At 39.8% G+C, this 24,392-nt stretch overlaps 1 protein-coding gene across 6 annotated transcripts in view; it reads right to left on the bottom strand.

Moving 5' to 3' along the window:
* TENM2 (teneurin transmembrane protein 2) overlaps positions 1 to 24,392 on the bottom strand; it is a 900,957-nt gene that overhangs the window by 600,328 nt on the left and 276,237 nt on the right. The window contains exon 2 of one of the 6 annotated variants that reach the window (XM_017825632.1): positions 4,729 to 4,731. The exons of the other annotated variants lie outside the window; for them this stretch is intronic. The gene's annotated coding sequence lies outside the window, so the exon portion shown is untranslated. The remainder of the gene's footprint in view (positions 1 to 4,728; positions 4,732 to 24,392) is intronic. 6 annotated transcript variants of the gene reach the window in all.

The raw sequence follows: 24,392 nt of genomic DNA, 5'->3' as shown, positions 1-24,392 counted from the left end.
TATTAAAAAGTGCTTATGGAAGCCCAAGTGTTTCTTTTTCCCCCAAATGCTGAAATGATCAGTTGACTTGAGAGGATCTGTTTCCTCTTCTGTGTGCAGCTTTTAGCAGTACCAATACTCACAGGAACAAAATGGAGAGAGTGGAGCAAAACACCTTACATATATAATATATTCAGTCAGGACTTGAGAAAACTGGTTAACTTTATGATCTCTGACAAAGCTCCAAAGCTGGTGTTTTCTCTTGGTTGTTTGCTTCGAGTGACCACAAATGAGGTTGTAACACATTGTTTTTATCTGTTTCAAGACGTTTTTAACCACTGAAGTTTACAGAGAGACTGTTTATGTTTTATATACTTAACAGAAAACGGAGTAACACAAAGGCACAGGAAAAAAAACAAGCTGTGTGTCTTGTTTTGTATGAAACCTGGTGTGCAGTATGCCCTGACTGCCAAGGAGAAAAAAAAATGCCTCTCTAAATTCACCTGCAGCTCTCGGTCTCAAAATAAAACCATCTCCTGCTCATCTTAATAATTTTAGACTCCCCTTTACACCCTAGCTGTAAAGCACAGGATGGTGATGACACTTCAACTCCAAGGTACATACACAAACTCAGAAGCAGAACACCAGGTGAAATTTATGGGTCAGATATGTCAAAATACCTTATGAAAAATTGTTTCATCTTACTAATAATCTCTGAAAGCTCATAGAGGTTGTCACATCTTCTCTAAATTCAAACCACAATGCTGATCTGAATATTTATTTACATATACATACATATATATTGCATATTATATGAGCAGACGCTGAAATATGTTTGTATAAAATGCGACTTGTAAACCCCCAAGACTCAAATACTGCTGATGCCTGACACTTGACAAGGACTGAACCAGTAAGAATGAAGGATTTAAAAATTTATTTCAAGAGCATTTCACAAGATGTCGGAATTAAAAAGTCTTGGTTACCAAACAGGCAGCTGACAGTTATTTCTTGTGTAATGTATTTCAGAAATAACCTAACACGATCACAGTACCTCCAAACCTCACATTCTCATTAAGAAGTGAGCAGGTGGGTTTCAGAGTACATGAAAGCATCCTGCTCCTAGTAGAGGTAACCTTTTTTGTCCTCATTAGGATGAGTGATGACAGCAGTGAAAAAAAATGAAGCATTTTCTCTTTTCTTTTTCCTTCCTTTTCCCAGTATAGCAACAATAACCAGCAGAGAGGATTCTTTGCAGCAGATGAATAGATCCACACTGGTTTCATGGTTTAGTTTATTAGCCAAGAAGTATCCCAGGTATTTCTACCTTGTGTTTGACTCGGGCTGACATAAAAAGAAAATGCTGCTTGCTATTGCAGCATTTGATCCAAGATTCTTCTTTCATCTCCTTCTTCTAACTTTGCATTTTGTCTTTCCTTCTGTCGTTCTTTCCAGCATCCTGCAGGCTACAAATCAAACAGCATTCCACCAGAAGGGCAACAACTGCAAGATTAATAGAACACACCAACAGTTGCATGGCAAAAGACAGCAGCTAAAGTTAGGCAAGACCACCCACGTGTAAAATCAGCTGGGCACTTCAAAGTGAAATTGTACAGAAATCAGAAAAACCTGGTAATTAAACCAGAAGCCCCTAGAATTTATAGTGGAGGATTGTAACCTGCTCCATGACAACTCCTGTTATCAGAAGTAAATACATGGACACACACACACATACACACACACACACATGCCCTCCTGACCTTTCTGTCTTTCTACACTAATCATCACACAGAGCTGCACTAACACTCCCACCTTTCCAGGGGGGGTGGACACTGGAAGGTATGTGCCTGTGTGGCCAACTGGGTCACTCTGCTCTGTTAGAAACCAAGAGTATTACCTGAAAGTCTGCACAAGGAGAAAGGAAAATAACTCCATACTGCTTTACAGGTTAGAAAAACAAAAGTCATACTTGCAACTCTCACTTCGAATTTTTCCGATTCCGACCAATTCCCTGTACAAATCCTGTGCCTGCTTGTCGGTGCTCACAAAAATGGCAGGACAGACAGAAGGTGAGTGCTGAGCCTGGCTCTTCACCACCACCAGAGCCACAGACCTTGGCTGCAGCAAACAAAGGGCTACGGCTGTGGAAGGAGGAGGGAAGAGTTCAGAGGAGCTGACTCAGGCTCACAAATCCTCCAACAGAGAGAAACAGCCCATTGCATTTCCATCCATCATTATTTAACTAAGTCTTTCTTCTACCAGTTTTTCTGCAAGCAGTAGGCTGAAAGATCACATAAGAATATATGTGCTGCTGCAAAACTTGCAGAACTAAAGGGTAGCCAGAATCAAAATGGATGAGCCCCAAAATCAGCAAGAACCCAACTGTCAGTGTACAGTTGCACCAGACATGTGATATTAAACTTTTGTTTAGAAACGTCTTTGATTCAAAGATTCGAAAATAGCATTGCACCTTCAAGAGCTCAAAAAGGTATGATGGTAACAAGAGGTCTAAAATATATACCCAAAAACTGAGGCTGCAGGTGCTGCCATAGAAAAAGAGAACCAACATAGTTCAATGTCTTGAAAATAATATATCTGACATTAACTACCCTGCAGCATATTATAAGCAAGGAAAAATAAAAAGCAGGTTTAGTTTCTTAATGTTGAAATACAATTCCCGTCCAAAAATTCTCGTAAGATCTAGTTTTGAAAAACAGACACGATTTGTTTTCAATTTAAATAAAAAAAAAAGCTTTCATTTCGTTTAGAAACAGCAGTGACAAAAGCAAATATTTTCAAAGTAACTGTGCATAGGAAAACAAAATAGGTACTAGCATTAATTCCCTACTAATACAGAATGCTAAGTAGGTTGCCTGAAATTAATTTAAGAATATTAATTACATTCAGTCACAGGACCATAAAATTAAGCAGTCTAATGTATCAACACTTGAAAAATACACTTGAACATACTTCCCTAGTGAGCACTGGTCTAAGCTATCAGCCTCTGTAAAATTCAAACACCAACACTCCTATGCACAGAGCTTCAATGGCACCACTCGGTTATCAGCTCAGGGAGTTCCCAGCTACAACATTCCAGCCCTCACTCCATGGGCAGTTCCAGCAGCTCTCCTTTAGCTCAGGCTATTGATGAGGATTAGAACGAAACAACTGGCACGGACCAGTTCCACGGCTCTTCTTCAGAAACACGGGGGAGGTTTTGCAATTTATTTTTTATGCTGCACCGACTGCTTCAGGAAGTCATAGGGCTGAACTCAAATTTTTCCTTGAGTTCAGCAGAGAGTGTGAAGAACAGAGAGAATAGGATATCTATCTTTTGCTGCCCTCACCTATAGACAGGAGGCTTTGAAGGAGAGGGTGAAGACACGACAGTAGTTTTGCATCCTCACAGATTTTGAGTAGGAGAGGCCACTGTGCTTTCCTTGAACCATCACATTTGTTGAACACCCACCTGCCTGAGGTGGCTACACAGCACATGGTATGTCCAAGGGTGTGGTATGGCAGGAACATCACAGCACTCTCTCTTCTGATGGGAGAGGTAAAAGTCTTTATAAAGTACTGCTTCTGAACTCACCTGCCATCCACTTTCACCCTTTTCCTGCCTTTTATCTATTTTTGGCTGAGTAAGTCAATTTTCTCTCCTAATAAATAAGAGAATTTCATGAGTTACACAGTTACTGGAATTCAGGGTTTAACTAATATCATTTCAGGTCTTGAAAAGCCAGTGAAGATCTTGGTAACCTTTCTTTTTATATTTACCACATTATACAAAGTTCAAAACATTGAAGCTGAAGCTTGAAGTTCAAGGTTGCAGCCCATCTTTAATCTTCTATTAATATTACAGGAGAGCAGTTCTGGAACATTATGATCCTTTAATTATGAAAAATTGGAGATCATTAGCATGGCCATATTTTACAGATAAGACTGTGCTTTTACTTCAACAAGCATAATCAATAGTGTTTTTGTAAAATTTGGTTTGCTAAATCCACTGGAGTGGAGGAGCTTGGTAATTCCCTTTTAAAACGACTTTTACAACTTCCTAGCTGTCTAGTTCTCTACATTTGTCATGACAGACAAAGTTAAATTAAAAATTCTAAACCATCACCCTAGGGCAAAACTTGATAGAAAACTGTAGAGCAATATTCTTTAAAATCGGTAACAAAATATATCCTAACACTACGGATAAAATACACTGTAATTTTTCTGTGTGCATTTACTCCCCTACTCCTTTTTAATAGATGTGATTTTCAGGAAATGTAATCACAACTCACAACTCAAATGGGTATCTCGCACTGTTCTTTTTTTAAATGGTCCAATTGGTCACAACAAGGGACTCTCGTATTCATCAAGGCCTGTGTTTAGGCACAGAGGTCAGATGTCACATCTGTGATTGATAATGTTTGTTTTGTGCTCTGCTTTTCAAAAACTCTTCACTTTAAGCAGCATTTTGCTTCTAAACAGGAGTGGGTGTAAGGACACTCAGCATAATGGAATGGGCCAGGTTTAATTCCCTTAATCACTTGGTCAGGGCAACAGAATTAACTGTCCACATCTGTTCCCTCCAAGCACACATGCTTAGTTTTCCCTCTTATGCAATAAAGGAGTGTGAGGTCATGATGCCACATCTAGCCTGCCTTTTCCTCCAAAACTGAATCCACAGAGAACACCCACAGGCTGACTGTGGATCAACACAAGCTGATTTTGGGCCACAAAATACTTGTGATGTGGCAAAACCAGCTCCATATTGAGCCTCAGGAGTAATTTTTTGTTTAATATGTTACATGTGCCCAAAAGAAAAAGCAGAGCTGTCATGCCAACTGTAAACAGACAGGTAAACAGAAAAGCACACTTAAAGCTTGACATAAAATGGTTTCTTAATAAAGATGTTCTTGATAGCCCACTGAAAATGGAGTGTAACTGCACTCCTAGTTAGGGTGATCTGTTCAAGATGACGTGACCTGGTAAAGATGACGTTCAACATCATTAGTCACACTGATAGAGCTGCTCAACAAAGGCCAGGGAGGGTTAGAGCCAAAAGAAAATTTGAAAAGGTATCATTTAAAATGGCAATTAATTCAGACCCATTGGTTTGTGTTTCTGGCTGCTGGAAGCCTGATGATGGAGGTCGATTGCTCCAAGCCCCTGGTGTTCACAAAATGGTGATTATCAGGATGCTCAGTCTCAGCTGGGAGCCACCTACACTCACCTCCTTTTGACATTTGTATCAATTGTGCTTGTTTGAGGATGAACAGACAGACAAATACTAAGTTCAGAAAAAAACCCAAACCCAACGGGGTTCATGCTGGGAAACAAACACTGAATCACCAAAAGGGGAAGGGAGGAGTCACCAACAGCCAGGTAAGTACAGGGAACACAACATGAGTAACAGACAGGGAGCTTCCAGAAAGGGACAAAACCCATTAATTTACAGGAACAGCTGCACTGCGTTCTGGTACCAGAAACAAACTAGTTTTGGAGAGAAAGAAAACAGCTTTCTCCTTTAAGGACAAGGACAAACAGAATGGGCAGTAGACACTGTGTTTCAGCAAGGAGCTGTTCTCTGCAAAAGGTGTCATAAGATACACTGGATGCAAAAGGAGAGACAGCCAGGAAAACCTACAGGTCAGCTGACAGCTGGAAGATGAGGGAGGACTCATTCCATTAAAATCTGATTAAGAATCTTTCTCCTCATTTACACCCTTTGTGGCAACATGTGTGTTGTTTTGTTTGGACGCTGTGACTGCTTTCAGTTAGCATTTTATCCTTTGCCTGACCTGAGCTAAGGGTGATTTGAAGATAGCAGGTTAAACACAAAATAATCCCCTCTCAAGGCTGTGGCAGTCTATGAAATGAGGCAGGAGGTAAGACAGCTCTTAACTCCCTAGTAGAGGATATTCCACGGGGTAAACCATGAAACCAGAGGCTGACCATGTCTGAGCAGTAGTCCTGCAGGTCTGGAGGGGTGCTGGCATCCCTGGGAACAGGGGAGCAGGCAGTGCAGCTTGGAGAGCAGGGAAGAAGCACAGCAGCACCGGGGCATCTGGCACACCTGAGCCCCCAAATCCCTCAGGAGTGTATTTACCTCATCATCCCCCTGGGTAACCACTGCCGACTCCACACACGCAGAGCCCAGGACAGCACTTCAAACCCATCTGTGAACCTCTGATTTTATCACTACAGCAAATAATAAAGAAGTGCAAATGAGGATGATAATATTGCTTGTTTTACATGCAGAAGGTCAGAGAGCATGAATTAGTCACCCTCCTGTGCAGTCCACTGCCGGCTGGCTGACGGGGAAGAACAACTACAGAGGACACTGTTTCCTCTCTGGGAGTTAAGTGGAAGCACGTGGGGCTGTGATTGTGCCTCCTCTGGTCCATGAGCCCACTAACAGGGAAGGCATAGGAGAAAATAATCAACTACTGTCTGGAGATAAGCAACATATTATTTCTCCAGGGAGCAAGTGGGAGAACCGGGAGGCAACAGCTGTTTTCAGTCCCACTATTTCTGCTCCCACTACACACACTGCCTTACTACGGCTTGAAAGGAGTTGCCTATATTTATAAATACAGAGAGATAAATAGCTGTGTCTGAGTGCATGTGTGCATCTGGTTGTAATGCAAGAGTAAGGAGAAAATATCCTTCCCACGCACATTAATGCAAATGTAAAGAGAAAATATCCTTCCTACAGACATTTATTTTAAACTGTGTGTGCTAGCATATTTTTATTTTAGAAAACTGATTACTTCATCATTGGATTGTGTCCTTACTGCACTTAGCAGCTTGGAAAAAAAAAAAAGTATGAATCCAAATGTAACTCACAGGACAAACAAGTATTTATTTGAATATTTAAACAGCTTGGCAATTTTTCTTCTCCGTTTTCTCCAATAATATAAAGCATGTTAAATGGAAAAATGTGTTACGAATGCAAATCCTCTGTAAGTGAAAGCCTATAGAAAAAGAATAAAGCTATTGAGCAAATGCTAAAAAAAACTTTTCTCCCAACACAACTGGAAAGTAATGCTGCCAAACAGTAAACACACCTGCAAAACCAGATTTAGGGAACAAGTTAAATCCTCTGACCTCTATATTTTTGCCAATTGATCTATTTTTAATCCAGTGAACACTTAAAGATAGTGCTTGCAACAACAGTTTTTCATCACTGCAACTTTTGGAAACATTTGCTTTGATACTGTGACGTGATACCTTTAAGAGCATTCAGCCATCATGTAATTACACACCCTGTATACAACAACCATTTAACAATGCAGCTAAGCCAATTTAGGACAATATGCTCATCCACTAAGCTATTACAGCTTAGAATGACAGTTCTCATCCACTTTAAAGTTCAACTTGCCATTAATTGTTTAACACTAACAGAGTTCTGAATAAATAAAGTCAACACATTGGAATGCTATAGTTAATTGTAATTAATGTGGCTGTGTGCAAATTCCTACTTCCATAAAGAATATGATGGCACAGAAGATAGCTTTGCATTTTCCTAATGAAGTTTGAATTCTTCTACTGCAAAACAACCACTTACCACTACTATCTTCACCCAAATAAAAAATGGCCAGGTAAAAATTAACAATTAACAAGGAAGGAACAACATTTGTAGAAAAAAGTACTATGACAATCATAGCGAGGACATCTGCACTGTAAGCCTTTCCAGAGATGTCTGTACACACATAGACAAATACATATATATATATATAAATATATATATGAAAGGCAACACACCTTCTCAAGAACCCTGATTTATATGGTTTCTAACTGCAATTTACTGTCTTCTTTTTCCCAGCCTGTGTTCTAGTTCTTTCTCTCAAGTTCCTACATTCAATTCAAATCTGTGAGGGAAAAGCAAAACAAAACAACCCACAACAAAACAAAATCAAAGCCAAATCATACAAAGGATTTTCATCTTTTTCTATCTGCCTGTATCTCTTGGTTATATAATCACAGCTGTAATCTCTAGGAAATGCAGACTCAATCAGATAGCACAATAATGCTGGGGAAGATCTCTCCAAGCTGTGATATGTCAGAATCTAAACCGACTGTTAGAGCTTCAGAAAGTTCCCATCAAATGACCAGATGGGGATTCAATCATCCAAATCTTCTACAACAGAAAGTGTAGTGAGACCACGAAACATTAGCTTCTTGATCATCTGTCTCATAAATACTGGGAAAGAAATACAAAAGAGAAACTTTTTCTCATGTGTCTCAAAAATTATGCATAAGAGACTGTACCAAAAAATAGGCTCTTTGGTCAAATAATGAGTACTCGTCGGAGGCAGGGCTATTTGCCATATATTTAGATGTAACACCAGGTGTTTGACCATCACTTGCTAAGCATTCTTAAGACTCCACATCAGACTGCTCATTTCTATTCAGCAGGGCAGGAATCAAAGCTGACATAAAAATCCAATATAGCTATCGCAGCTTTTTTTTTTTTTTAAGTATTATAAAATACGGTCTCTTTGAGAATATCTTTTCTGTGAACTGTGAAAGAATGAAAGAAATCCATAGTACTTGCAGTCTGAATCACACACAGAATTCATATTTCTTGTAACTTCTTGTTTCTGAACTTCGTCACCTTTAGCCAAGGTGATAAACCACCCACCTTTTATTACCCAGCTCTCCTCTGAAATGATGTGCTTACTATGCAAATTTTAGATGATACTTGCAAGTGGCCAGGATAAAGAAACACCTCATTTTCTTCAGATCTATCAAAAGAGTTGGCTGCAGGTGAGATGAGATTTTTAAGTTCATTCATGGCATTTGCTACACTTACCACATCCTTTGTGAGAGAGAAATCATGGCTAACGAGAAGCCTGAATTTTCAGCTCTGGAAAGGTATCAGAGTACAACTACCTGGGCTTCAATATTTCACTTCTAAGAACCTGCAATAAATGAAAAGTCCACTCCCAGAGAATATGGCAATGAGAATAATGGAATAAACCTTGCTTCACTATTCCAGGCAGCTTGGACAAGCCCAGAATTCAAAGTGCCAGTACACTGAGATGAAAGTTCATAAACTGTGCAAGTGAGACCTGTGACAACACACTTCAGTTAAAAAACTTCACTCACAATACTTCATACATCTAATTTGGAGATGCACAGGCATATCCCCGTGTATCTAATATCACATGTACTTTATCTGCACTGGCTGCTGTCTTTGACAATGTACTCAGCCCTAGACAGACAGATATGTCTGAAGCAGAAAGGCCATCATGTTTTCTCACGTTCTGGTTGCTTGTCACAGATTACAAAATGAAAAATCTGTTCTTAGGTATTAGGCATCCACTCTTTTAATTTCTCATACAGGGTACCATACCAACAGCATGATGATGATGATGATGATGGACAGCACCACTGCATCAAAGTGTGAGGAGAAAACAACTCACCCCAATAGCAAATCTAAGGATTCCTACCCTTCTGATCCAGCATAATTCATTCACTCAGTACTTCTGCTTTAGAGAGTAAATCTGATGAGGGGTGGCTGATGGAGCTGGGATTGTTCAGCCTTGATAAAAAGAGGCTCAGGGAGGATCTTCTGACTCTCTACATCTCCCTGACAGGAGGATGGAGCCAGGGAGGGGTTGGGCTCTGCCCCCAGGTAACAAGGGACAGGACAAAAGGAACGGCCTCAAGCTGTGCCAGGGGAGGTTCAGGCTGGACTTCAGGAGGAATTTCTTCACTGAAAACGGGGGTCAGGCATTGGAACAGTCTGGCCAGGGAGGTGGCAGAGTCACCATCCCTGGAGGTGTTCAAGGAACGACCGGACATGGCACTCAGTGTTTTACTTGACAAGGTGGTGATCAGTCAAAGGTTGGACTCGATGATCTTGGAGGTCTTTTCCAACCTTAAAGATTCTAGGATTCATATCATAAACCCATTAGAGGGCTGGACCTCCAGTATGGCAGGCATTTCTCTTATAAAGGGCGTGTATTACAAAGGCAACAGAGACTAAACTGAAGTGAATGCTGCTGTCACACAGAACTGACCCAGGCAGCTCTGCCAACACCCAGGCCTGGCTCAGGCTGCACCGAAAGGTAAATCTCAGATAATGACCCCATGTTATACAATTGGTTTTGACATGCCTTGGTCATCAGGCAGCAGTGGGAGCTGCTCAACAGACAACACACGTTCTCTAGTTTTCTGCATCACAGACAAGAGAAATCACAGAGATTAGGACCATAACCAATTCAGAGCCAGCAGGACCATTAACTCTGTGCCCTCTAACCTGCATTCCTGTCACTCTGCGTGGCGAGAATCAAACACACCAAGCAACAGCTACACATTTGTCACCTTCCCCGCAGCAGCTGAACAATATACAAATTTCCTGCTTTACATCTTATCTAGTAAGCTCCATAAGCACCACACTGAACATATTAAGAACACTACAGCTATTCCTCCTCAAAAAAGGTACTAAATAACTTCATTACATTTTTCCTCACAACATAATCAAGGATTTAACAATCACTGCACAGAAATGATCGCTACACTGAAGATGTATGAGAAATCTGTTTTGCCCCAAAAATGCATATTGTGAAAGTGTAACAGAGAAGCAAATTAAAGAGAGAAATGTTTTAGAAAATGAGCAAATAAATTAATAAAGCTTTAAGAAGGTGGGGGCTTTTTTAATTCTCTGACATAGTCAATTTATTTAAGACCTGCAGATTGCATGTATTTATTTGCCTAGTTTTGCTATAGGAGTGAAATGAAACATAATGAAGTACATGCAGATATATTTTTTCCACAGCAGTTCTAAACTTTATTTTTAATTTGAAAAAACTTAATCTTAAAACAATATTATGAATGTGCAGTACAGTCAAGTACAGTATATATACCTTGTACTATATTGTGATTTTATTTTATATTTGGAAATAAGGTATAAATCCCCTTCCCCAATACATTGAATAAAAATTATTTTTTTTCAGATCAGCCATTAGAAGCCTTTCAGTATGTGATGAAGATTTAGGGTCTTTTGAAAAAAATAAAGTAACTGTATTCCTTTCCAGTTTTCAGATACTAATCTCAAACTAGGAAGCAATATTTTGGTATGAAAAAGCTCAATAGACATGATAGGAATTATTTAATTCAGTAATAATTCTGTAGTTAATACCTCCTCTTAAATCAAATTTGTTTCCATGAAGATGGAAGAGAAAGTCAGGACCAGTAATCAGAAACTTCCCACACTCCCTTTTTCTTTGAAGGAAATTGTATGTATACATGCACATCCTTCCAAAAGTTAAACAAATTTATCTCAACACAGGAACAAAATAACAGCCTACATGGTATTGTGCTTTTTCCAAAACACATTCTGAGCAGGAAGGGTTTTATGTAAAATTGTCTGCCAATTCTTAACTTGAACTATATTTTTGTAGGATTACCCTGACTTTAAACTACTGATTCACAGGAAAAGGCAGTTCATAATCTTTCTTTCAATACTTGTAGATTTAAGATCTTTTTTTTTTAAATTCTTATTTTGTGTTTACTTTCTCTCAGAGAAATAATCACAGTCATCTAATATTTCTGAAGGTAGGCAGGGTCTGCAGAGGGATCTGGACGGGCAGGATCCATGGGCTGAGGCCAGTGGTGTGAGGTCCAATAAGGTGAAGTGCTGAGTCCTGCCCTTGGGTCACAACAACCCCCTAAAGTGCTCCAGGCTGGGGGAACAGTGGCTGGAAAGTGCCCAGAGGGGAAGGACCCGGGAGTGCTGGTTGACAGTGGCTGAACATGAGCCAGAGCGTGCCCAGGTGGGCGAGAAGGCCAAGGGCACGTGGCCTGTACCAGGAATAGTGTGGCCAGCAGGACCAGGGCAGGGATTGTCCCTCTGTATTCAGCACTGGTGAGGCCACACCTGGAGTGCTGTGCCCACTTCTGGGCTTCTTATGGCAGGAAAGACATTGAAGGGCTGGAATGTGTCCAGGGAAGGGCAATGGAGCTGGTGAAGGGTCTGGAGGGTCAGTCCTACAAGGAGCAGCCGAGGGAGCTGGGGGGGCTCAGCCTGGAGAAAAGGATGGTGAAAGGAGGTTGTGGACAAGTGAAAGCTCGTCTCCCAAGTAACAAGCAATAGGATGAGACGAAATGACCTCAGGTTGTGCCAGGGGGAGGTGTCAGTTGGATATGAGGACAGATTTCTGCACAGAAAGGGCAGTCAGGCATTAGAACAGGCTGCCCAGGGAAGTGGTGGAATCACCATCCCTGGGGGTATTTAGAAGACATGTAGATGTGGCACCTGGGGACATGGTTTAGCTGTGAACTCAGTGGTGCTGGGTTAGGAGCGTGACTCGATCTTGGAGGTCTTTTCCAGCCTTAATGATCCTGCAATTCCAGCATAACTAGGCCAGAATAAGAATCAGTCTGCTGCACAAAAAGAAATTATTTTGTAGATAGCTAACGGAAACTCACTACAGAAATATCACTGGCTGATGATAAACAGATGAATGATTCACAAATGCAAATGAGGAAAAAATATTCTACAGTAACACATTTGATTTTAGCCACAATTCAGAAATGCCTTTACAAGATTGTTTACAAGACACGACACATTCCTTCCAATGCCCTTGTAAAAGTCCTCTACATGTGTAACATGAAAAGCCTCATCCATTAATCCAAATCAAAAACAGTACCAACTAAAAACTTTTGTAGTTCCATAGCGATATATTCACTTGCAACTTGCCATCAGGTTATCCAGGATGGCTGCTCAACCAGTGAGAAAAACAGCAAAAATGAGACTTCACACAGCCCTGTTTTCACTGTCAGGTTCGACAATGCTGTGTCACCTAACAAGTCTGAAAACCCAACTGGACTTTGACATCATGCATCAAGCTAAGCAGCCTCAATTTTCTTCAAGAGCCTGATAGACCAGGTCTGTTCTTCCCACAAAATCACTGAAATATCTGCAATGATCACAGCTCTGTCATCAGGGGTTAAAAAGCCCGCTTAACAAAACCTGAAGAAATTATTGCAAAGTTTGAAAGATTTTTAGAAGGAACAATTCAGTAACCATTTGCTATGTGACCTTCATTAGAATTTTCTTCATTATCATGTTGCAGAAATCTATTACATTACTGACTGAAGCTATTAGTCACTAGAAAGCCACTATCACGTTCCCCAAACTGGGGAATCATCATTACCATTAATTTCAAAGGGTAGCATTAAAAGAGACAATATTCAATATTTTACTTGCTAATTCTACTGCACTTTATATTAGAAAAATATGCAGGAAGGTTATGCCAGCCTTGAAAAATCGGTCGTTTTTTCTGAGCCATTTTGTTTTCCAAGGAAAGCCTCAATAGTATCTGGGGCATCCGGGGATACCTCAGTGGAATTCAGAGTTCAAGGAGCCATTCTGCAGTACTGATACAGCAGTAGTCACAGAGGGCACCTATTTCCACATTTAAAAAGATCAGTACTGATGCAATACAGGGAAACAAGGAGAGAGGCAGGGCATTCCCTCACAAAGCCATTATAGCCCCAGTCTTTCATCTTGCTCTATTTCATGTGTGTTCTAGGGACTACCATGAAGACTTTGCTACCATTATCCTCTCCTCACAGAATCTCTGTATGATGTAAATCATGTTCTACTTTTCTGTGCTTTTATTCCTCACATTTACCAAATAAGGACACTTTCCTTTTCTTTCCATGGTATTTGATGAAGTCTCACTAGTTATCTGGATGTTGTTCTAAGGGCACATGATGCTGAATGAATTGTCTGGAATATACAAATAGTTATTAGTGCAAAATTTCAACTATGGAGTTAAAAGGTTGCTGCAGCACGTACAGAACAGCTCAGCAAAACAGCTATCTTATGATCTTAGCCTCTTTCCATACATTAAGGGCTTGCTTAGACAGGAAGCCTGAAAAGGAAAAAACCCAGTTTAACAGAAGCAACACAATATCCCACCTTGTCACAGCAAGGATTTTTGTATCCAGGAGCAAAATTGTTACCATTCTCTAACTATCCAAATTTTCAGCTGTCCTAACTCAAAACTCCAGTTCAGTCACTTGAGAAATATATTCAATTTCTAAGAAACACAGCTCGAAAAAAGTTGGAGGGGTTTTGGCAGACATCTCTTTAAATCCACCTATCTCTATTATAAAGTGCTAGTCCAGTACACTGCAGAAAAATAAGGCTGGGAGCGATGCCCACTGCAAAGTTGTCTAATCTGTCCCCAAGTGCAGGCCAGTATCAATGGTAATGTTATCATCCCAGATGGATGGCTGGCCAGTCTGGACTGTAATATCACTAATAGTGAGGATTTCACAGCCACTGCAGATATACTATGCTTTACTATTCTTATAATCCGAAAGGGGATTTGGGGTTTGGGTTTTATTTGTTTTCTCTAATTTCTAACCTCAATCTCACTTGGTGAAAGCTTTAAAGGAGTCCAGAGGGAGAGGAGAGCTGTTCAAAGTGCACATGAAGTGAAGCACTGTGCCAGCTGTGGTAAAGAACAAATAATCTTTCTGGGCTGGAATTCCTGCCACAAAGTGGGAAAACAGAAAGATGAGAAGGCCTGAGGAGAAGTCCTGTGGACCTCAAAACTAAGATGAACAGAACTCAAAGGCTGTTGAAATAGTAGCTGGGAACTGAGCAGCCAGGTTAAGAGTTCCTTTTCTGGCTATGTGTCTATGTAGGCATAATGTCTTTGCCATTATAAGTCACAGCATTAAAAAGAGAGGATAACAGAGGAAAACAAGCTTTAACTGTAACACACAGACTCAACAAAGGGGAGGGGAAAGAAAGTCTCTCTCGTGGTGAAAGAAGCTACTGTCTGCAAATTCATCTTGCAAAGTCTTGAATAACTCACATACAACAGACTTAGGCACAGCTATAAATAAACCACTTAAGAAAAGCAGGCAGCTCCATGATCTAAGTTACTCAGTTTTCCCAAAAACATGTTTCCCATTGAGACACTGTATTCCACTGTGAGCCACTGCATTCCATTATTCACAGGGATAATGGATTGAGGAGTATGAGAAGACTGAAATAGTCCTCACCAGGTGTGTCCCAGGAGTTAAGACAAGCTCAGCTCTTGTGTTCCAGAATTTCAGCTTTTAGTCAGCATGGGACTTATGAGATGGCAAGGAAATGGGAAACGGGATGACAGTGGGATTTTAGTACTGCCCTCCAGTTTTAATTTGGGAGAGGCACAGCTGCTTCTGGCACCTCTGTGGCACAGTCATGGGCAGCAGTGAGGTGCATCCACCCTGCCCACCAAAGGATCCCAGCCTTCAGAATTTTAAAGAGAAGGGCTAAACTGGGCATTCATTATTCCACCAAACCTGAGCTTGGTGACTGAAAGAAGAATATGGTCCCATAATGTGCTAAAAGCAGTGAGTGAACAGGCCATCTACCTGCCATGTATTTCCAATAAAATACAGACAGTTTAGTTTTTTCAAAAGACTCTTGTCCATGTTCAGACTAATCACAAAGGGACAAGATAGCCTCTATAATAAAGCTGTTTATCTGAAATTAAAAATTGGATTAATTTTCCTTTCCCTCCTACGCTACTGGAACCTCATCCAACTTCTATCATCTTCCAAAACACTTTCTAATTGAAACATTTGCAATTAAAAAGAAAAAAAAAAATCACAATGGCAAAAGGTGTGCAATTAGCAAACCCGAAGACACACATCTTTCCACAAGGCAGTAAATCCAGTTCCCAAATGAACATACTATGGGAGGGCTGGAAGGAAAGCACAGTTTGTAAACTGAGTGGGTGAACTCAGAGGCAACAGATCCAGACCCTTATCTGCAGGACTGCAACAGCCCTTTTTCTAAGTGGAGAATAAACTTATTTTTCAGTGCATTTGCTTATCCTGCACCACTGCTTCCCTACTCAAGGAAGGATTGTTTTCCATAATACAAAAAGCTATTACAGATTTACTCTGTGAGCAAACTGATATGTTGAATAACTGCTAAGTAGAGAAATGAATAAATAGCTCTGTGGACTTCCAAAGTAAGCAAAGTGGAAATAAACATCAATTCAGAACATTCAGCATTTAGCTATAATCTGCTGGTAATGGACACAAATAAGATTTCATACACACAGAAGAAATGGCACCAAGTACACACGCAACTACTGGCAATAATTACTCAACTACAAACTTTAAACTGTACCTGTAAAACCTTCCCCAGCAATGACTGAGGGGAGCAGGGTAGGGAATGGGGAGAAAGGAAGTTGGAAGAGAGAAAACAGACCCCCATCCAATCAAAGAGATTCCTTTTAAGGTCATGGCATAAAGGTGATAAATTCACCACTCAACCACCTGACACAGAAAGCATTATTTTAAAATTCACAAGGACATGCCTACCATGACTTCTGACACAGACAGACCCATTCATAGCAAATCAGTCCAAAAATATTCATGAACCAACTGAACTAAGTCAAATAACCCTTGGTCATGGAGCTTTAAATACTGTGTGCCAGAGTTAAATGCAGAGCAGATAAGTGACATCAGAAGGAAGACAGCAAGAAATTTTTTAATCCACAGTTTTGCTAGCTCACTACCTGGACCCAGGAAACAGCACAGTCCCTTCCACCTGCCAGGCCTGCCAATATCCTTCTCTGCAAACAAGGTGAGACACAGATGGAGTAACACACAGCTGCTCTTCAATACAAGAGAGTCCCTGGTTTTACTTCTGCTTGCACTGCCTAAATGGAAAGCAATCTCAAACCAGGTATTGAGTACCTTTTTCTTTAACCTCAGCAATTCTTTTTGTAATGTGTGGTGCCAAGCCTCATTTTTTTTCCCCTTTTCTTTAAAGAGAAACACTTAGAAACAAGAAGCTACCCTCCCTACCCAGCTAAAACAGTAGCATGTATAAGCAAGGCTTGATCCTAAATCATTGCAATCACTGCCACAAATTCAAGATCATATATATGTTTATTGTTGCTTAGTTTGAAAATAATACCTGCTAGCTATAAATTATAGGTTCTGCTGTGCCAATATTATGGCCTACTAAGTACAAAACAGCATTTCATTAGCAAAATTGAAGGAACATGCAACCATCTTTTAAGTGTCCTTCTTTCAAATGTATCAATTAAACTAAACTCCAAATTGATAGCAATGGGAAAAACATGTTCTAGAAGAGGTTGCCTTAAGCAGGTGATCCTTTCTCAGAGTCATTTGAGCAACAGCAGGACAATAATGACTATTTGCAGGATCAGACCCTTGCAGTCAAACACAGCTAATTCAGGCTTAGCTGTCATTATATCAAAGTATTTTTATGTCACAAATTTAAGGACACTACTAAAATTCATAGGAATGAATTACTTGTTTTCATGAAAACTGCTTAAAGATTTTCTGAATATCCACCAGGTTTCAGTCTCACTAGGACTAACCCACTCTGACTATACATCAGACTTCTAACACTCCATTCCAGGGGCCAGGAAATTTTCAATAATCAGAGGCTCTTTTGTATCCAGGGCTCGATGGAAAACCTTTGGCAAATGGAGGCAGAACAAAGCAGCAATCATAGCACCTTTGCAAAGGATCTAAATCCCACACCTCACACTGCTTCTCTTCTGTAAGAGCAAAGGAATGAAAAAGACTGTCTCCTTTGCAAGAAGTCATCAGGGAAGAAGGGAACGACCATCCATGTTGGGAGTAGCAACAGAATCCTAATTCTTACTTTCCCCAAGAAGATGCTGAGGCAAATGGAGTGATGCTGCTCTATCCCAGAACCCTGTGCAAAGGGAAAAGGTCATCCAAAAGCTGGCCTTAAACTAACTGGGGTACAATTATAAATCTTAATCTTGTAACACACAGCAAGTTCAAGATCTACGAACAGGCAATGTATAAACTCCAAGATTCCCAGTCAATGAAGGTTATGGGCAGAGTGACAGGCGTGGAGGAAATGCATAAGCTGCTCTGTAAAAGAGCAATCTATTAAGGGTTTATATTTTGGACTGAGAAACACAGGGGGAAGTGATTACTGCTCCTTTAAAGGAAAAAGAAAAGCAATTTAAGCCTGAAGGTAGCTGATACAGAATGCCAGCTGAACTATAGGAACCTATGGAGGCCCCTGGGATCGCTGGTGAGATGGAAGAAGAGTTGCAGTTAGGTAATTAGAGCTTCAGTAGAAGAATAAATACTCCACAGGCAATCCACAGGTTCTACTCACCTCTCGCCACTTCTTCTCTCCAGCAGTGACAGCTGCTTGTGAAAGCCAAGGGAAAGGTCTCTCTCATTCAACTCATTAGTTAATAATCCTCACTGGTAATACAACAAGGAACACAACACCAGGAGGAGCTGCCAGCTCTTCCCTCACTGCTGCGAGGCAGAACCCGGGGCTCGAGGTCTCACAGGCACTCACCCCAGTCACAGCAATGCAGTGGGGGAGCCAAAGGCCACGAGCAGAATTTGGAAAGAGAAAAGACACCCCCCAGGGCAGGGGAGGCAATATTCAGGTTACTGAATTTTTCTCCTGCTACCCCTCTTCGTGCCCCAGAGGAAAACAAACTGCTGTTTGTACCATGCTCCTGAAGCAAGGGGTAGCACCTTGCTAGGGAATGATTCAAAAGGAGCAGGAGGAAGAGAGAGATGACAGTGATCCACTGAGGATTCACTATTTCAGCTTTTCTCTGTGATGGTAAGATTAGTTACCAGTGGAAGACATGTTGGTTATCCATGTCATTATCTCAGAAAGACTATGTCTCTCCTTTGCCCTGCAGTGGTGAAACAAAGTACGATGAAGATATTTCCACCTTGCAGGGGGACTGTCTTAAAAGGAATACTGAAAAAATTGTGACTCTGATTGCCTAGAAAAATGCTGCAGCGAGTTCTGCTGCACAGGGAACCATTTCAGCACTGGTCCTGACCACTGTCATGATTCTGAAATGATTCGTTCTGTGCAGCTCCACTCTCATGTCATCTCTCAACCTCAAGCAGGTTGCACAGAATACAGAAGGTGACAATGTTCTGGATTTCAGTCAGCATTCCTTAGCAGGTAGGAAAGCTGAAAGAAAAGACAGCTGCACAGCTTATTCTTTATTCCATTGCTGAGGCCATTGGTGTCAGCTAAGATTTGCACTGGAATACCACATACTTCGGTATTGGTTAGTAAAGCTGTGACTTCCAAATTTAGCACTGCACGAAGACTTTCCTCTCACTGCTCTGTGCCCACAACAAGCAGCTGGAGAGAAAGGGAAAAAGAGAAGATTTAGGTTAGTCCCTATGCAGGGAGACAAGTAAAGCCAGCTGACTTCTCTGAAAAGCAAAAAAGGTTTAGTTCCTTTTGTGGCCAAGGCTATACACAAATCTTTGTTACTGTATCTTGCTTTTAGATTATTAATAATCTACCTGACCATCTACTTCTCATAAATCTTTCCTGAAAAGACTCGACTCAACTACCAAACACACACATTTATTTCAGGTGCCTTAACTGAAATACCTAGATGCAGGTTCTTTTCTCAAGGATTTTCCACAGCCAGAGATGCAAGACAAAGTCCTGAGGGACATAGAGAATTGATCTTAGAGTACAGCTAATGGGAAGTTTTGATCCTCTTATAGGCACCCACTTAGCTCTAAACAGTCAACTTTCTTTAAAAACCTGTTCTCTATTGCTTCACTTCCAATAGCAATCTGCACATTTAGCACTTCCCTTAACAGTTTTTTTCCAGTGTTCTTTAGCTGATATTTAGACCACATGTTCCCAAAACTGATGGAAGCCATTCACTATGGGAATTTTCTGTATCTTCGTTACTGGCAGACCTCCATGAGTCACACAAATGTGTACATAAGCTCAATCATGTTTTATGTAACTGTACACAGGTAATATAAACACCATGGACAAATCAAACTGTTACAAAGTTATTAAAATTGATAATCCACTTCCATGGTACTGTTGTGTTTACTTACAGATGTAGTTACATGTATCAAGTTTCAACTCATTCAAATATTCTCTTATAAAGTAAGATTTGTCTAAAACTTTACCTTGGTTGGAAGGGGTCTGAAAAAATATTAATTTTTTCTGCTAGACTTAATAATAATCCCTTTTAATTTAGTGTTCAGTCAGCTATTTGAAGTAAGAAAGAAAACTATTTCCCTATCCTTTTAGGGCTTATGTTTTTGTGGATGTACACATTTGCACTTTCTCATGCAAACTAGAATACCAGACATAGTTCACCCTCTCAAAAACCACAGACAATGTAAAAACATTTTCTCTGTGTCAGAACTACGCAAAGTCAGAAGAAATACCCTGACAAGAAAACACCCCTTAAGAGAAAGTTCTGTGTTCCAGACTATACTCTTGACAGACCACAACTTTCTGAATGTCCCTAAGCACAGAACCAAACCCAGATGCACCAACAGCCTGCACATGCACATCCAACTCTGTGACCTATGGAAATACGAATTAAGATGGAAAGTCATTTTCTTTAAATGCCTAATTCTTTAGTAATGGTCAACGTAGGTATTACACAGTGACAGCAGAACTGCATATCACTTGTTTTAATTTATTTCAGAAAACTCATTTAATGTTGCAAGTTTGAAGTGCATAACATTCCGCCCTAGGCAATGTCTTTTTATACACTATGATGCATTTAATATTTACCTTTGCTACTTTATTTCAATTGATGTAAAACTAATGCCTCATTTTCCCTCCAGCATCTGATTCAAACACAGTGTTTCCTGTAGCATTGGCAAAGTGAGCGAAGCAAGTGAAGTGAACTTTATTTCCAAGATCAAGAAGATTTTCTTTAGTGTCATTCTTCTATTTCAACATCTGGTATTCTGCCTTTCTAAATATTCAACTTTTTGTTGTTGTTGTTATTGTTGAAAAAGGTGCTTATCATTGTTTTAGTGTGTGGTACAATGTTGGAGCACAATATTAGGAAAACTTATTTTTTGGGGTTTTTTTAAAGTTTAAAAAGTCACTAGGCAATTACACTCACAGAAAGCTTTGGACAAATCCATTGTTTTTATTTACTAGGACTTTCTATATTTTACTGGTTTACATGTAAGCTCATATTCATATTCCTCTGTAGCAATGGCTTCATAACAGAATTTTTATTTTTTCTACTGACTTACACCTCTTAAACTTACATTTTCCTACAACAGCTGACATGTAGCACTGTACAGAGCCACCCAAAACCACAACAGAACCAACACTTCTAATTCAGTTGTTTAGGAAAAGTTAATGATTTTCATAGGCTCACACACCCCTCTGAATGAGCCTTTCCTTGCCTGTGTGGGCTCAGAAACAACAGATAAATCTGGAAGACTGAGACCAACCAGAGGCTTTAAATGCTGCTACTAAAGATAAAGGCAGCTACAGTGTGCCCTAAACTACTACGAAAATCCTTCAAGAGCAGCTACTTATATATTTTTTTATATAATTTTAACACCTATTTGTAGTTCTGAAGGGTTACAGTTACTGTTTTGGCCAAGAAGTTTCTTCAGAAGAAAACTACAATGAGGACCCCATTATCCAAAACCAAAATGGGTGATACCCTGCTCTTAATTTCCCCATACTACTTGACAGGCATAGCTGAAAAAAAAAAATACAAACTCAATGCAAGAGAACATAAAACAAAACAATCCCCAAAGCCAAACCACCCTAGATCAGAGCAACTCTGTTTCCATTAATTAGAGAATAAAATCTACCTTCTGTAAAACCTGTTCCTGAGTGAAAGAAAGCCTGACTTAAAATCAGTTGTTTCCCTATTACCCAGAACGTGTCTGAATACAGCCACTGGTGTAAGGCAGTACATGCACTGGGTATCCATCCACAACCTGCCCAGCTAAACCCAAGTTTGTAATTCACTGTTGTGTGGCTTGTTGCTAAAGATCTTATAATTACATCCCTGTTTGGATGACTACAAGGTTATTAATGTTCAGCAATGAAGATGAAAGTAGACAATTTATTACGATTTGGCACTGAACGTCAATCAATTCAACCAAAAAGAATCTATTTTTAAAAAAAAAATAAAAAAAATGAATAATACCTAAGCTTAGCACGCTTCCTGCTGATCCGAAAAGTCTGCCTGATTATATCGAGCCAGTCAGCAAGGTGGATTTAAAACAATGTGTTTGAACTCCACCAGCATTATGAGATCCCAGCACAGACCAATAATTGGGAGACAAAACTAAGCTAACAGAGGATGCCCCAAAGTATCTTTTAAATCCATATGTGGATTAGGTGGGACTGTGTTGCAGAAAACACGTTACACGTCGCTGGAGCCGCTCAGCTCCACAACTCTGAGCAAGGATCAGACACGGGGGCTCTTGGAGGTTACAGACACAACCAGGACACAGAGTTGGTCCAGTCTGTGCTTGGAACTTTGATTCAGCCAGAGATGTTTCATAGCCCACCTCTTCCATAACTCAGAGCTCACTGTACAGGAGCTTTTGGTGCAGCAAGAAATGAGAAAGATGAGTCACCCCCAGTTGGCACTGAAGGCTCCGGGCTGGGTCACAAAGTATAGACTGGTCCTACATGTCTTTATTATCAGCAAAACCAGCCTTTCTCTTGTAGCACAGTAAGCACTGTATAAAACTGTTCTTCCTGGTAAAGGTCTTGTGAAATTGTAAGCAAAGTATAGTTAAAAAAAAAAAAAAGCCTGGAAAAAAACTTGCCATTTCCATTAAATATTAACCTTCTGAAAGAGCAAGTTGGGACTAAAACATCTCTTATCTTAATCAGTTTAGTAGAAATGAATTTAATTTATATTTTAAGGTTGTATTTCCTGTTACAGATCCAGGGCAGAGGAGGGTAAACTTTTTAGAACTATCCATTTATATAAAACATTACTGTTTAAAGAAGAGTCCCAATATTTTTTTGGTCTTATCTTTAAGCATGGACTTCAGTGGTGCTGCTCCTAAGTGCATCTTTTGCCAAAAACATTAAGGATTGAGGGATTAAATTCATGGTAAACTGCAAACAAACAGAAAACAGCTTTTCAAATATTGGTATATTGACTTGAGTGGTCTAATAGAGGCTTGAGCTTTGTCTCCATCTAATTTGACCTTCAGTTTAGTTTGACCTCTCAGACAAGAAAGTCTAGACATTGACCTTGATTGAACTGAACATTTTCCCTTTTCTGTGTTGTTCTAAATAATCTTAAGCACACAATCACTAATACAGATAACACCATTACTTACTCTAACAGTAAAAAGTGTTCACAGGAAATTTTCTTTGACTGCAGAAACAAAAATGTCAGTATTTGACAGGCATAGACCAAAGCCATGTCCACAGATGACAAGTATATATGGCTGTTTTCACCAGAAATAAAACTGTTCTTTAAAAAGGCAAAGAAATGTAACAGCCTCCTCAAATCAATATTAACCACTGCTAATCTTTGTGACCTAACAAGAGAAAGCGCCTCCTCTATTTTCTCATGCAGTCTTGACTTTTAGTATGAAATATTAAAAATGAAAATACAGTTCAACCTAATTACAGGAAAACATCACTAGTGATGTTCACGTGTTAATTTTCCCCATGCTACACAAGCAGTTGAAATCTAATGACACAGGAAGACCATTATTTTATTTTTTCATTATCCCTATAAAAAATAAGCACGTAGAGAACTAAAATTTTATTGTTTTCTATAAGCACTGTCTTAGTAAGAAATGTTTTTCAAAAAGCAGAATGCAAATTCAAACATTATCTGGATGAAAACTTTTTTTTTTTTTAAACATGCTACAAGCCTGTTAACAATTGGATTAAAAAATACTTCTTTGAGTTCTCACGTTGCCAGGACACTAAGAAATCACGGCTAAAAAAGTTTTCCTCTCAAAATGAATTAAAGCTCAGCTCTCACAGCTGGCTTTTTGAATAGCACACAATCTATATCGGTGTAATATATGACTAGTTTTTATTTATTACTCAGCGACTGGAAACCTCAGCACATGGGCCAAGCTAAATGAATTGTCAACCCGGTCACTGATTTGCCAATGCACAGGAAAATGATGCCTAAATACATTGTTTGTATATATTTTAAATCTTGACAAAGCAAGAAACGTCACTTATCTTTAGGTTGTCAGCCCCTTGTGAAAATCGACTTTACCCAGCACTTCCATCAACCCCTTAGAAAAGTACCTGTCATCGTTCTATATGGTAGTTCTGCACCAGTTGAATGATAACTCAAATGTCTTGAAGAAAGAATCACCTCTCTCAATTCCTCTGAAGTTTGAAGAAAAGCTTTGAGACTGTACAGCCAATGTTAACTATTACACTTATATGAAGTAACCATACTAACAGGTGATACTACTTTTTAATTAACTCTGCACTTAAAAGACTCTGGGTTTAAATCCATCAGACTTTAAACAGCAATTCCATAAAGTGCTCTGTGAGGATGTTAGGTAGCTACACGTACTTATTGACATAGTGCATTCTGTATTGTGTCAGTAAAGCTTTATATTCTTAAATTACTAGGGCTAGA

The sequence above is a fragment of the Lepidothrix coronata genome, unplaced genomic scaffold, assembly GCF_001604755.1.
Source record: "Lepidothrix coronata isolate B3197 unplaced genomic scaffold, Lepidothrix_coronata-1.0 Scaffold121, whole genome shotgun sequence".
Classification (NCBI taxonomy): Eukaryota; Metazoa; Chordata; class Aves; order Passeriformes; family Pipridae; genus Lepidothrix; species Lepidothrix coronata.
The sequence above is the reverse complement of the archived record's forward strand: the minus strand, read 5'-3'. Positions and strand labels throughout refer to the sequence as shown.